This window comes from Oncorhynchus kisutch, linkage group LG7 (genome assembly GCF_002021735.2).
Source record: "Oncorhynchus kisutch isolate 150728-3 linkage group LG7, Okis_V2, whole genome shotgun sequence".
Taxonomy (NCBI): domain Eukaryota; kingdom Metazoa; phylum Chordata; class Actinopteri; order Salmoniformes; family Salmonidae; genus Oncorhynchus; species Oncorhynchus kisutch.
In genome coordinates, this window is record NC_034180.2 from 2,223,738 (window position 1) to 2,237,460 (window position 13,723).

Below are 13,723 nucleotides of genomic sequence, written 5' to 3' on the forward strand. Positions count from 1 at the left end.
TGAGAAGAGAGAGGACAGCTGAGAGGAGAGAGGACAGCTGAGAGGAGAGAGGACAGCTGAAAGGAGAGAGGACACCTGAGAGGAGAGAGGGCAGCTGAGAGGAGAGACGACAGCTGAGAGGAGAGAAGACAGCTGAGAGGAGAGAGGACTGCTGAGGGGAGAGAGGACAGCTGAGAGGATAGAGGACAGCTGAGAGGAGAGGACAGCTGAGATGAGAGAGGACAGCTGAGAGGTGAGAGGACAGCTGAAAGGAGAGAGGACAGCTGAAAGGAGAGAGGACAGCTGAAAGAAGAGAGGACAGCTGAAAGAAGAGAGGACACCTGAGAGGAGAGAGAACAGCTGAAGGGGAGAGGAGAGAGGATAGCTGAGGGGAGAGAAGACCGCTGAGAAGAGAGAGGACAGCTGAGAGGAGAGAGGACAGCTGAGAGGAGAGAAGACAGCTGAGAGGAGAGAGGACAGCTGAGAGGTGAGAGGACAGCTGAAAGGAGAGAGGACAGCTGAAAGAAGAGAGGACAGCTGAAAGGAGAGAGGACACCTGAGAGGAGAGAGAACAGCTGAGGGGGGAGAGGAGAGAGGATAGCTGAGGGGAGAGAAGACCGCTGAGAAGAGAGAGGACAGCTGAGAGGAGAGAGGACAGCTGAGAGGAGAGAGGACAGCTGAAAGGAGAGAGGACACCTGAGAGGAGAGAGGGCAGCTGAGAGGAGAGACGACAGCTGAGAGGAGAGAAGACAGCTGAGAGGAGAGAGGACTGCTGAGGGGAGAGAGGACAGCTGAGAGGATAGAGGACAGCTGAGAGGAGAGGACAGCTGAGATGAGAGAGGACAGCTGAGAGGTGAGAGGACAGCTGAAAGGAGAGAGGACAGCTGAAAGGAGAGAGGACAGCTGAAAGAAGAGAGGACAGCTGAAAGAAGAGAGGACACCTGAGAGGAGAGAGAACAGCTGAAGGGGAGAGGAGAGAGGATAGCTGAGGGGAGAGAAGACCGCTGAGAAGAGAGAGGACAGCTGAGAGGAGAGAGGACAGCTGAGAGGAGAGAAGACAGCTGAGAGGAGAGAGGACAGCTGAGAGGAGAGAAGACAACTGAGAGGACAGCTGAGAGGAGAGAGAGCGAGCTGAGAGGAGAGAGAACAGCTGAGAGGAGAGAAGACAGCTGAGAGGAGAGATGACAGCTGAGAGGAGAGAGAGGACAGCTAAGGGGAGAGAGGACAGCTGAGAGGAGAGAAAACACCTGAGAGGACAGAGGACACCTGAGAGGAGAGAGGACAGCTGAAATGAGAGAGGACAGCTGAGAGGAGAGAGGAGGAGGAGAAAATGGCACTGTGAGTAAATGTCAAACGAGGTGACAAGTTAACTCACTGGAGAGGCAGTAACCCTTGATGTGGTACCCTCCCTGTGTGTGTGTGTGTGTGTCACTGAGTCAGCCCCATCAGTCAGTCAGACTGAACCATCTGTCAGCCAGCCCGCCCCGCCTGTTTGGTTACACCCCTCTGTCACACCCCCACCTCCTCCACCTCGGGCCACCAGCCACCAGCCAAGGGGAGCATCACTCCCTCCCTGCCCCAGGGCAAGAGTGCTTATGTGGACCACTGTGACGAGGTAAGTGGGTAGGCGACCGCTACACCGAGGATAGGGATGTATTGTGGTACATTTTCACTATCAACCACCTCCTTTATGAAGAATCATGTGGTTGGAGAGAAGAATAAGTCACATCTTATTATGTAATCTTATTATGTAATCTAATTATGTGATCACAGTAAGTCTACACATGAATACACACAACTGAAGCCTATCAGCAAAATGTTAAAATCTTACACCCTGTTCATTCAGTTTTTGATCTAGTTTACAATTCCCTAACAACTCATATTACTGTATATCAGTACACGCTTAAATAAAAGGTGCTACAAAGGAGAACCCTTCGAAGAACCCTTTTTGGTTCCAGGTAGAACCCTTTTGGTTCCAGTTCTGTGTGGTCCTAGTGTTGCTACCAAATTCAATTAGTAGCAGTGTTGCATTGCAATCTATTCATTAGAGCGCAAACAGAGGCAGCCAGTGGGAGTGTATTGATTGGAGTGTGTCATGTGCGAAAGCGAGAAAGAGAGAGAGAGAGAGAGTGAGAGAGAGAGAGAGAGACAGAGAGAGAGAGAGAGAGAGAGAGACACAGAGAGAGAGAGAGAGAGAGAGAGAGAGAGAGAGAGAGAGAGAGAGAGAGAGGGTGGGTGGGTGGGTGGGTGGGAAGGAGGGAGGGGTGGCCACTGTTTTCTGCTTAATGGACTGAAATAAAAGAGGTGGGAATGCCTTTAATTAGAGAACAGTGGCAGGGTAGCTCCGTTTCCCTCCTACTACTAACCCATGGAAAGAAACACACAATGCAGACACACACAGAGATGGATAGAAGATGAGAAGGGGTGAGCAGAAAAGAGGAGGGATAAATTAAAGGAGAGCGCTGTGGTCCCGGGGTCTGCTGGGTAGTGTCTTGCTCCTCAGCAATGAGTTGCAACTGTCAGTTGATTTTATCTCTGGCTTTTCATCATGCCACTGAACCCGGTTGGAGGAAGCCACCTGAGAGGCTCAAGAATTTGTTTGCTACAAGTCATTAGTCAAAGACCTGCTGTGATGTTCAGGGTACTGCTGGCTTCAGACAAAGTGTGCATTAACCCTCCTTCGTCTGATTGGCATGTGGAGCAGCCGGCTTTGAGGATGGGGATAAGCAGATGCATAGTATAGGATACGGAGCAGGTCCTGGAAATGCTAAGACAGTCTACATTCCAGGTACAGAAACAGTAGTATTTGACTAACAGTGTAAGGCGAGTTTCCATATCGGTACCGTTTTTTGGAAGGTGGTTGACATTTTCTACGGGTTTGCCCAGTGCAAAATCATTCATGGCCCAATAATGGTTGGCAAAAAACTGTATTGCTTTCGGTCAGTATTTGACAGGCAGAGAGGACCAGAAAGATGGGTATTGGACATTCCACTCAACCACACACTTACATCAATGACATGCGGCAGACAGCTACAGAGTAAGTGGAGCAGTGAAACGTTACTCTTACAGAATGAGTACAAAGATGATAACACAAACAGGAACTCAAGATTCAAAAGGGCCCATGTTGTCTAGCGGTGTGTGTTTTGTCGCATAGTGGTCACATAGACCCCACAGTACCCTCTCTCCCAGTCTGTGAAAGGACGTTTCTGAGACCTGGAGGTAGCTAGAAATAATGACACACTAATCATCCTTAGAGTAAACATAGTTCAGCTAATAAGACAAACAAAAAAAAGCCCCTTAAAGTTAGTTTTAGTAATCAAAAGCAAACAAATGTGGGGGAATTGCCTGACCTATGACAGGGTGCTGATGAGATGCTCCACCAGAATCTCTGTTTAGCGCCCATCCCTCCCTGGTTAATAGATTCAGCCTCACAAATGGAGGACAAGAACCACTGGCCCTGGTACCAGAAAGGTAATAACTCTATCAAACTCACGTCTCAGTGTTGACACACCGCCAGGTAAACAGACTGACATGATCCAGAATATCACATTTCACCCCCCCTCGCTCTCTCTCATTTCTCTCTCTTTGTCTCTCTCTCTCTGTTTCTCTCTCTTTGTCTCTCTCTCTGTCTCTCTCCGTCTCTCTCTTTGTCTGTCTCTCTCCATCTCTCTCTCTCCGTCTCTCTCTCTCTCTCCGTCTCTCTCTCCGTCTCTCTCTCTCTCCGTCTCTCTCTCTCTCTGTCTCTCTCTCTCTCTCTTCTCTCCTTTACCCATTTAATCCCAAGAATCCTCAGCCCACTCCAGGTTATACCACTGTTTTGTTAGCTGTGTAATCAAACAGCATCTCCAAAGGTAACCCCTTATTCACTCAAGGGCTTTGGCATAACAAAAACATCCACTTACACCCGGACCACCCCTGTTGCGCAATACAAACACACACACCATTGGCTAGTGCCATTGACGGAGAGTGGGGTGATGAGTGGACTGGAGATGGGTGGCAGTGGTGTGACCAACCCAACACAAAATCCATACTTAATGCTAGATTTCCACTTGGATTCCCTCTCAACCCAGGTCAATATGAGAAAAGGCTAAAGAGAGGCTGCTACTTGGAGAGTGAGCTGCACTTTTCCTGATCGCTTTGGATCATGGGAGATGAGTCTCCACCTGTGATGCGGCGGCCGAGGCCTGACAGATAGATAGCCGACGCTGATGGTCACAGCACAGAGCAGAGCGGAACGGTCACACACACACACACACACACACACACACACACACACACACACACACACACACACACACACACACACACACACACACACACACACACACACACACACACACACACACACACACACACACACACACACACAGACGGGGCCGGACATGTCGATACACACAGCAGCCCGTTGGCACGGAAACAGAGTGGAAATGACATGTTCAGTGATCCAAGTGGAGACTGGAAGCCAGAAGTCATTGGTCACGGAACATATTAGTGATGCTCACTTCTTAATGGCCATGGCCAGGCCTCCTCTGTCCTGTCTTACTACTGGCAGAGACCGACTTTTCATAACTTTAATATCCACATATACTAATATATTTACTGGATCCTGGGATTTGGATGAATGGAGTGGATATCCTGCTAGCTAGCATGTATGTACATTTCTCTGCTAGGATGGCAGGGCAGACTGAATATTTGTGTTTCCAGGTGTCTCTGATATATTTCCATCTGGAGGGAAAGACAGGACGGATAACGCCTCCTCTCCCCTGACAACTGTCCAATTACGTATATCACACTTGGCCTACTGTTTGCACTAGAATGAATCAATACAGGACGTGGTTGAGTGAACACATTTTGGTTGAACCAAATGCATGAAAACTTAATCATTCGCTCAGGGTGGAGGCGAAGCAAATAGGGAATGCATTGCATTGCGGAGGCAAAGGTTTCTCTTTTGGGGGAGGCGGTGTGTGTGTGTTTGTGTGTGGCTCATCGTTGATTGTGGCTCCCAAGTTTGGGGGGGGGGGCTCCCCCTTTCCTCTCCTGACGCGGCAAATGGAATGGGTGACAGGTGGAAGTGGCGATGGGGAAACGCGTGCGAGGCGGTCCTCCGTTTCATGAATTAATGTAAACACAGCCCCATGCAATTACCACAGCGATGGTCATTTTTGGGGGGTGATGCTCCCATGGTTAGACCCTGCAGGTCCAATCTAATGAAAACGCCCTGGTTACTGGGGCGTTTAATTGTATATACGGTAAAGCTAAGTGTGGAGGAGGAACGCGAGGCGAGAGGCGGGTTGTGGATGAAAGCATAGCAGCAAGGCCTACAAGTGGAAAATTTGATTCAGTTTAAACATAGCATTTGGTTTATTGATCCGATGCAGAGGGGGGACTGTTACCAAGAACACAAGCGAAGCAGATGGATTCATTTGAACGTGAGAAACCCTGTTATAAAGCAAAGGATGAAACGATTGAAATGGATATAATGGTGTGATTATTTCCTGAAAATAATGCTGTGAGGTTCAGTAGTGGCAGTATAGGGTCCCACTTTATTTAGATAGTCCCATATAGATCATCTACAGAGTCACACTGTCAACAAACTATCTGCTGATAAGCAACTGCTTATCGGTTAGGGTTAGGATTAGAGTCAAGGTTAGGATAAGGGTTAAGTTTAGGGTAATGATAAGGGTTAAGGTTAGGGTTAGGGCTAGGGTTAAGTTTAGGGTAATGATAAGGGTTAAGGTTAGGGTTAGGGCTAGGGTTATGTTTAGGGTAATGATAAGGGTTAAGTTTAGGGTTAGGATAAGGGTTAAGGTTAGGGTTAGTAGATAGTTAGTGTAAATGTTACTAATAGTCTGTAGAGTGTCTACAAATGGACCATCCAAATAAAATGTTACCTAATATTTCCATTGCTGTGTTGAGATCAACAGCCTGCTTCGATGATCTCATTGACTCAATCTGATCACTCAGTCACTGAGACTTGAGTTGGAATTTAATCAAACCCACAATACAGAAATACCATATTTCAATGTAATGTTACATCTAAGGACCAAGGATGATCGCAATACAACAAGTGGGGGGTGGTGAGAACCAAGAACTGAGATATTCATAACCTATGCATATCTCTTTGGTATTTACAGATGGAATCATCCCCAGCACTCCAATGAGGTGAGAAGGGGGAGGATGTGATGTGATCTGCCATATAGTAATACATTTTCTATTATCAAAGTAAATCAATAATTCATGGGTCACAATAACTGAGTTAGCTGTCAGTGAGAGAGCAGGCAGGCAGACCTGAGATCAGATTCTAATTCAGAAAAGCTTTATTGTCCCAGCATTGGGCAGCCCTGAGATCTCTAGTCTCCTCCTGAACAGTGTAGGTGTATTCCTCACACACAGATAGGAGGCAGGAAATCAGAGAAATACACCTACAGTATGAGCCACCACACACACACACACAGCCACTTTAGGAACACACACACACACCACAAGCTTTAGGAAAACAAGGAGGTCTCATAGTCATTATCAGGCTGACATTCAGAAGCTGCTGTTTACTGTTCAGGCATTCCTCTGTGAGGTGATCATCTCTCTCTCTCCCTCTCTCTCTCTCCCTGCCTTCCTCTTTCTCTCGTTATCGCTCACTCCCTTACCTCTCTATTCCTCTCCCTCTCTCTCCCTCCTCCAGGTCCCTGAGTGCTATTCACACAATCACTTAGGAGCATTAATCAAGCGTTGCCTAATGCCTCCTGACAGGGTAACTAGCGCAGTAATGGGACGCCGTCCCAAACCCTGTCCCTGCTCTGCTCTACCCGCACGCATCTGTTAATGCTAACACTAGCAGCAGCCGGTACCGCTATAGCCTGAATGTAGTTAGCTATAATGCTAACGCTAGCAGCAGCCTGTACTGGTATAGCCTGCCTGTAGCTAGCTCTAATGCTACTCCTAACAGCAGCAACCGGTACTGCTATAGCCTGAATGTAGCTAGCTATAATGCTAACGCTAGCAGCAGCCTGTACTCGTATAGCCTGCCTGTAGCTAGCTCTAATGCTACTCCTAACAGCAGCAACCGGTACTGCTATAGCCTGAATGTAGCTAGCTATAATGCTAACGCTAGCAGCAGCCTGTACTGGTATAGCCTGCCTGTAGCTAGCTCTAATGCTACTCCTAACAGCAGCAACCGGTACTGTTATAGCCTGCCTGTAGCTAGCTATAATGCTACCGCTAATGGCAGCAGGAGAGACCGAGACACTCTCCAATAAAGCACTTAGAGGCCCTGGCTGAGATGTTATGAGACGTTGCCATATGGTGCATGAAGAAAGCTTTTTGATAGTATGCTAATCTGAGGGCATTACCACTGGGATGATTTACAATGCGCCTGACTGAACAGCGCATTGCCCTATAGAGGAGGAAACTGACACCACAGCTTGCTGTGCCTAATAAGACACAGGGCCATATTGGTGATGAGAGGGGTGGCAGGAGGGACTTGTTTTTGATTTGTATCATGCGAAGGCATTTGGCTTCATTAAGATGCTTAGATTAACTTGAAAGGCGTAAAGGATATAAGGACAGATGTAGGTTTTACATCATAGATACAGTGTAAAAGATGCCCGACGGACAATTGGAAGTGCTTTGACTGTCTATGAAAAGCTGCTGAGATATGGATATACCAATACTGCCTTTGTGTTGAGACCATGAAGGGCAGTTTAGTAACATAGTCCCACTTACCTGTTCTTTCAACCAGTTGCTTTTATCATGACTTTAAAGTGTGTTCGTTGTTTGCAGGTTAGGGAGAAGTCTCATATAATATCAAGTAAAGACAGGGTACTTAAATATGTGAAATAGTTTAAGTATTAAAATGACGTGCTTTCAACAGAATAAATCAAATCAAATGATAATGAGAGGCCCAAGAAGTGAGAGACTAGCTAACATAAATACAATCCATAAATACACCTGTTGTAACATTTATTGTTAATCTATCGATCCAGAGTTTTTGACAGGATTACTTTTTAAATCTGTAATGCAAGCAGCATTAACACTTAATTTCTGTTGAATCCACAAGAATCCAAAAGAAAGAAAAGTTTGGAATAAATAGGGGCCTATCACCACTAGAGATTCAAATCTTTGGAAACTTTTTGTTCATCATTACTGCCTTTGCTTTAATGTTTAGCTGGCCTTTGGCCAACACTGATCATAACATATTATAATGCTGAGGATCTATACGAAGATGAATCAAATCAAATGATTCTGGCAAATTTTTGCCGGCTGTTTCTACTACTAGTTTTCCCACCTGTTTCCACTGCTAGTTTTACCACCTGTTTCTACTACTAGTTTTACTAGCTGTTTCCACTGCTAGTTTTCCCACCTGTTTCCACTGCTAGTTTTCCCACCTGTTTCCAATACTAGTTTTACCACCTGTTTCCACTACTAGTTTACCGCCTGTTTCTACTACTAGTTTTACCGCCTGTTTCCACTGTTAGTTTTACCGCCTGTTTCCACTACTAGTGCTTAGCGACTGTTTCCACTACTAGTGTTTACTGACTGTTTCCACTACTAGTGTTTACCGCCTGTTTCTACTACTAGTTTTCCCACCTGTTTCCACTGCTAGTTTTACCACCTGTTTCCACTGCTAGTTTACCGCCTGTTTCTACTACTAGTTTTACCGTCTGTTTCCACTGCTAGTTTTACCGCCTGTTTCCACTACTAGTGTTTACAGACTATTTCCACTACTAGTGTTTACCGCCTGTTTCCACTACTCGTGTTTACCGTCTGTTTCCACTACCAGTGTTTACCACCTGTTTCAACTGCTAGTGTTTAATGCCTGTTTCCACTACTAGCCTTTACCGTCTGTTTTACAGTAGAGCCATGTTTCCACTACTAGTGTTTACCTCCTGTTTTACAGAAGAACCAGACAACAAAACATACCATCCTCTCCTTAGGCCAGTGTGTGAACAACCTGGTTTTACTCTCTGCTTTGCCACGTGTAGCTGCAAAACTGCATTAATATTTGATAGCAGGGGTAGCGGTTCGGTAGCATCTTCTTCATTGCAAACAGATTCAACGGACGAGCAGATAAACAGTGGGGCTGTTTAATAATGCAGTGTGGTGACACTGACCTTATTTTGCCGCCTTTCCTTTCAACCTGCGCTGGTATTTTGATGCACGGTGCCCCGCTGACTCTCTCAGCACACAGGGAGGGTTTCATCCTCTCATGCCTCTTTGTTCAAAGCCTGGAAAGGAAAAAATGTAGGGGAAAAAACAGTTCCTGTTAGTTTGACAGAGGTTACATCACTGACTGGGCTACTAAACCTATCAGAAGACATTAATGAAAATGGTTTCAGGTTATAGGACAGGTTTGGATACACTGTTGGATGTATGAAATATCATATCTTTATTTTGGGGGTGGGAGGAGGCTTCAAATGCTGAGTGTCGGTTTGAGAAGTGGAGTTGACAGCTGAGCAGGTGCCTTGAAGGTGAACTTCGAGGGGTTTTGACAACAGAGGAAAACTGAGAGGCATAGAGCAAAACAATGGCCCTCTATATATAATGCAAAACTAGATATGAAATGTACTGTATGTTTTAAAGATGTTTGGATATGTTACTTCAGGTACCTGTAAGTCAGTGTTTCACAAACATCTCCAAACATCTCCTGCAGCCATATCCACTTGTTTGATGTAGTCCAGTGCTAGCACACCTGATTCAACTGGTCCACTAATCACCAATCCCTTCATTACTAATCAGGTGTGTGGTTCTGCTAGTAGCCAGAACCGCTAGCTAGTACTGTTGTGTTCCTAAGTGAAAATGTATGTGTTAAACTGTCATCAACATAGTTACACATCACTCCCCAAGTCTGGAAGCAACAGGACCCTGAACAGTGTGTACCGCCAAGCCATAACACTGCTAAATAGTTAGTTAAATAGTTAACCAAATAGGTTCCTGGACTATCTGCATCGACCATTTTAACTAACTCCTTTATCTCATCACATACGCTGCTGCTACTGTTTACTATCTGTTACTTTATTCTTAGTTATATGTAGATATCTACCTCAATTACCTCGTACCTCTACATATCAACTGCTACTGTTTACTATCTGTCACTTTATTCTTAGTTATATGTAGATATCTACCTCAATTACCTCGTACCTCTACATATCAACTGGTACTGTTTACTATCTGTTACTTTATTCTTAGTTATATGTAGATATCTACCTCAATTACCTCGTACCCCTACATATCAACTGGTACTGTTTACTATCTGTTACTTTATTCTTAGTTATATGTAGATATCTACCTCAATTACCTCGTACCCCTACATATCAACTGCTACTGTTACCCTGTGTATAGAGCCAAGTTATTGTTACTCATTGTGTATTTATTATTACGGGTTTTACTTTTCTATTATTTCTCTATTTTATTTCTCTCTGCATTGTCGGGAATGACACGTACGTAAGCACTTCACTGTTAGTCTAGACCTGTTGTTTACTAAACATGTGACGTAATACATTTGATTTGAACCAAAACAATTTGTCAAGGTTTTTTTCCCCCTCAAATATCCCAAAATGTCAGGGTGGGGAACGAAATGACAAAATCACACTACACAACACTCAATCAAATCCTAATTATCATCTCATCTCCCCAAATCCGAGCAGTCAGGCAAGCAAGTCGCTGGAGCATTGCCTTCCACTGTGCTGTGTGGGCGAAGCTACAAACTGCCTGGAAATTATGATAATGTGATTTTTGTTTCTTATTATCTAAAAATGGAGTGATGTAGAGGGGGCTTTAGTTACATGCTGATTAATTCTGTTAAATAATGCACAACGCACCGGGGGGGGGGGGGGGGGGGGGGGGGGGGTAATACACTCTCTGTATTCAGCTATGTTTAGTGTTGAACCGTGCTGCATAGATTACCCCATTACATTCTAATTACCAAGACCGGGTTGCGTTCAAGAGACTACGATACACTGAGCGTTCAAAAGCCCTAAAATACAATGGGGGAAAAAAAGAGCTTCATGTTCAACATAATATACAGACACCATGGAGATTCTCTCCTTATTGTAGTCTCACTTTCAAAGAGAGTTCTGGTGCAAACACACGATTCGCCGACTGTACAATAGATCGACACCAGCCACATACTGCCCATTCCACGTTCACGTCTAGCCCTTAACATGTTGCCAGTGCCATATATTTACCAAGATAAATCCATTTATGATCTATAATTCAGTTTTTAAACATCTTGTCTGGCAAGTTTTCAAAATAAATAACCTTAAAGTGTTTTTAAAAAGATCTCGCTGCTCCCTGCCAATGTGTGTGGTTGTGTGTGTGTGTGTCCACATGTGTGTGTGTGTGTCCTGGATCATTAATAAGCTAGCTCAGTGGTGGTCATTTCCCTGTAGTAGGTGGTTTTTGGGCAAAGAAGTCAGACTCTTCCATCTGTTCCTGTTAGCAGCAATGAGAGAGAGACTGACACACACACACACACACACACAGGTGGGGTATCAGTTAGTTATATCCTGTTCATGCATTTTCCATCACGACAAAACAATGACTAAACACTGTGGGTCTGCCAGGAACCTTCCTCACGTGTGTTATAACAACCAGTAATAATAGCACTGTAAATAATAAATGCCTAACATCTCACACACACACACACACACACACACACACACACACACACACACACACACACACACACACACACACACACACACACACACACACACACACACACACACACACACACACACACACACACACACACACTTTAAGGTGCCTTGGTGATGGTGATTTGTCTTGCTTGGAGACGAATAGAGGAATGAATGGAACAGGGAATTCCCTCTGGCTTCCCAGGCAGCCCAGTAGAGTTTTGGCCTGACAATAAACAACAGTTTAAAACTTGATCTAATCCCATGCAGCCAGGAGGTTAGTCCAACAGCAAGGCTCCCTCTTGCAGATGTTCACATCCAATAATCTATCCATAATTGATGAAACAGGGAGGTCAGATGTAATGGCTGCCTACTGCCGTCCCAGGCAACAAATAAATGGTTATTGACAAAACAAGCCAGTGTTGCGCTGAGGAGAGGTGCAGAGTGGCGGGTTGGAGAGGAAGACGACTCCCAGGCACAGCTAGGCACGAAGCAGAGAGGAGAAGAGAGGAGCGAAGAGAAGGAGAAGAGAGACGGAGGGGAGGCGAGCAGCCCAGTCCACTCCTTGGCTCAGAGTGAGAGAGCCGACGAGGAGGGCCCCGGGGCAGAGTACCGTAAATCCCAGAGGAGGACAGCCAGGAGTGGAGAGAGGAGAGGAGAGATGTCTCTGGACCCCTCAGGAAATACCCCTCTGGGGGGGTGAAGAGGAAGATGTAGAGTAAAAAGAGGGGGGATGAAGAGGAGTGAGCGGCAGGCGAGGTGAGTGCAACAGCATGGAGTTTGTGTAGCGTGAGTTCAGCGGGCCAGCTGTCCGCTCTGCTTTCATCTCTGGGATTTATGTCAGATGCAATCTACCTGGCTGTCAAGCCCCATACAACAGCCTCCTCAGAGACAGAGACCCCTATACCTCTCTATCGCTCTCTTCCCCTCTGTGTCTCTTTCTCTCTCTTTCCTTTCTGTCTCTCTCTCTCCCTCTCTCTCTCCCTCTCTCCCTCCCTCTCTCCCTCTCTCTTTCCCTCTCTCTTTCCCTCTCTTACTCCTTTCCCCTCTCTCTCTCTCTCTCTCTCTCTCCCTCTCTCTCTCTCCATCTCTCTGGTGGATGCATCATGTAGGAGTATACTTCTGTCCTCTGTCTCTGTCTCTGTCTCTGTCTCTGTCTCTGTCTCTGTCTCTGTCTCTGTCTCTCTCTCTCTCTCTCCTCTCTCTCTCTCTCTCTGGTGGATGAATCATGTAGGAGTATACTTCTGTCATCTCTCTCTCTCTCTCCATCTCTGTCTGGTGGATGCATCATGTAGGAGTACACTTCTGTCATCTCTCTCTCTCTCTCTTTCTGGTGGATGAATCATGTAGGAGTATACTTCTGTCATCTCTCTCTCTCTCTCTCCCTCTCTGTCTCTCTGTCTCTCTCTCTCTCTCTCTCTCTCTCTCTCTCTCTCTCTCTCTGGTGGATGCATCGTGTAGGAGTATACTTCTGTAATCTCTCTCTCTCTCCATCTCTCTCTCTCTCTCTCTCTCTCTCTCTTTGGTGGATGAATCATGTAGGAGTATACTTCTGTCATCTCTCTCTCTCTCTCTCTCTCTCTCTCTCTCTCTCTCTCTCTCTCTCTCTATCTCTCCCTCTCTCTCTCTCCATCTCTCTGGTGGATGCATCATGTAGGAGTATACTTCTGTCCTCTGTCTCTGTCTCTCTCTCTCTCTCTCTCTCTCTCTCTCTCTCTGGTGGATGAATCATGTAGGAGTATACTTCTGTCATCTCTCTCTCATCTTCTCTCTCCTCTCTCTTCTCTCTCTCCATCTCTGTCTGGTGGATTGCATCATGTTGTAGTATACTTCTGTCATCTCTCTCTCTCTCTCTCTCTCAATCTCTCCCTCTCTCTCTCTCCATCTCTCTGGTGGATGCATCATGTAGGAGTATACTTCTGTCCTCTGTCTCTGTCTCTGTCTCTGTCTCTTCTCGCTCTCTCTCTCTCTCTCTCCTCTCTCTCTCCTCTCTCTGCTGGTGGATGAATCATGTAGCGAGTATACTTCTTGGTCACTCTCTCTCTTCTCTCTCTCTCTCTCTCTCTCTCTCTCTCCATCTCCTGGTCTGGTGGATGCATCATGTAGGAGTA